The sequence below is a fragment of the Dromiciops gliroides genome, chromosome 3 (genome assembly GCF_019393635.1).
Source record: "Dromiciops gliroides isolate mDroGli1 chromosome 3, mDroGli1.pri, whole genome shotgun sequence".
Taxonomy (NCBI): domain Eukaryota; kingdom Metazoa; phylum Chordata; class Mammalia; order Microbiotheria; family Microbiotheriidae; genus Dromiciops; species Dromiciops gliroides.
The window spans coordinates 342444462-342446007 of record NC_057863.1 but is presented as its reverse complement, the minus strand read 5'-3'; the positions used below and the strand labels follow the sequence as shown (position 1 = coordinate 342446007).

The 1546-nt window shown below is 43.8% G+C and overlaps 1 pseudogene; it reads right to left on the bottom strand.

Moving 5' to 3' along the window:
* Positions 1–453: 453 nt before the first annotated feature.
* On the bottom strand, positions 454–1341 carry LOC122750251 (annotated as a pseudogene).
* Between the last annotated feature and the right edge of the window lie 205 nt (positions 1342–1546).

Sequence of the window (1546 nt, the reverse complement as noted above, 5' to 3'; positions counted from 1 at the left end):
TGATATATGTGAAATTGAACCTTGGAATTGTTTTAATTTGCATTTCTCTAATTATTAGTAATTTAGGGATGTTTTTTCATATCATTGCAAAGAGCTTGGGTTTCTGTCTTTGAAAACTGTCTGTTCGTGTCCTTGGATCATGTATCTATTGGGGAATGACTCAGTCTTAGATTTTAATTAGTTCCTTATATATCTTAGATAATATGACTTTATCAGAGAAACTTGCTGCAAATATTTTCCCAGTTACCTGTTTCCCTTCTAGTTTTTACTATATGAGGCTTATTTGCCCAAGATATTAATTTTATATAATTAAAAATATCTTTTATCTTATGTGACCCTTTCTGTCATTTGTTTATTTATGAACTCTCAACCTTCCTTTTTTTTTCTAAGAAATCAAGGTTTATTTTCCTTCAAAAATCATTTCCTTCTCTAGTAGAGCACCTGGGATAAAATTTAGGACCACTCTGTGGTAGTCCCTACCCACTCAGTGGCCTGAGCCGTGGGAGCTGCAGACCAGTCCTCGGTAGTAGGCTGAGCACTCCAATCTTCAGTAGGGAACTGCTGAATGGGCCCAGGTCGCACCTGCATTCCCTCAGACCAATCAGCCACCTCTGGTTGAGCAGCAGTGAATTCTGGGGCAGGGGCAGTCCATTCACCCTGAAATTCCTCCTTTGTCACTGCTTTCTCAGCTGTGACCTGCTCTTTTTTCTCAATCTCCTCTGGAGCCCTGTAGAAGTAAAGATCAGGTATCACTTCCCACGGGTGTTCACGGGAGATGGTAACACGCATACGCAAGACTTCACGGGCCAGCATCCACCACATCAGACCCACGGAGTGAGCTCCCTTGTTGTTGCCTGGAATGGCAATGTCCACATAGCGAAGTGGAGAATCTGTGTTGCACAATGCAATAGTTGGGAAGTTAACATATGATGCTTCAGTCAGAGGCTGGTGATCTGCCTGAGGATCAGTGACCACCAAGAGGCGAGGTTCCCTGAAAGCTGACTGATTCTGGTTACTGACCGTGCCTGGGGTGAAGCGTCCAGTAATAGGTGTAGCGCCAGTGGCAGCAGCAAATTTCAGAACAGCTCACTGGCCAGTGTTCCTGGATGAGGTGACACTGACATCAGCAGGATTTTCATTGGCAACAATGGCTCCAGCAGCGAGCAGAAGCTTTTCCCCAGTTCTCTTCAAATGAATGATGTAGATGCCGTCACTCTTCCTTTTGTAGATGTACTGTTCCATCCGGAAGTCCAAATTAGTGCCACCCAAATGGGTTCCTGAAGCCCGAAATTTGAGGACATTCTCCTCCTTCATCTGCAAGACATCCAGGACTCCTGACATTGTGAAAGTTTCCCTTTAAAGTTACGCCGGCAACCGAAGACAACGCCGTATGGACCCCTCTTCTGGGTAGCCAGGAAAGGGCTCAACCCTTCTTTAAAAAAACAAACAACTGTTGTTTAGTCTTCTTTCTTTCTCTTTTTTTCCTTTCCTTTTCTTTCTTTCTTTTGTTTTTTTGAGAATGGGTGCCCTTATCTCTCCCAGATTG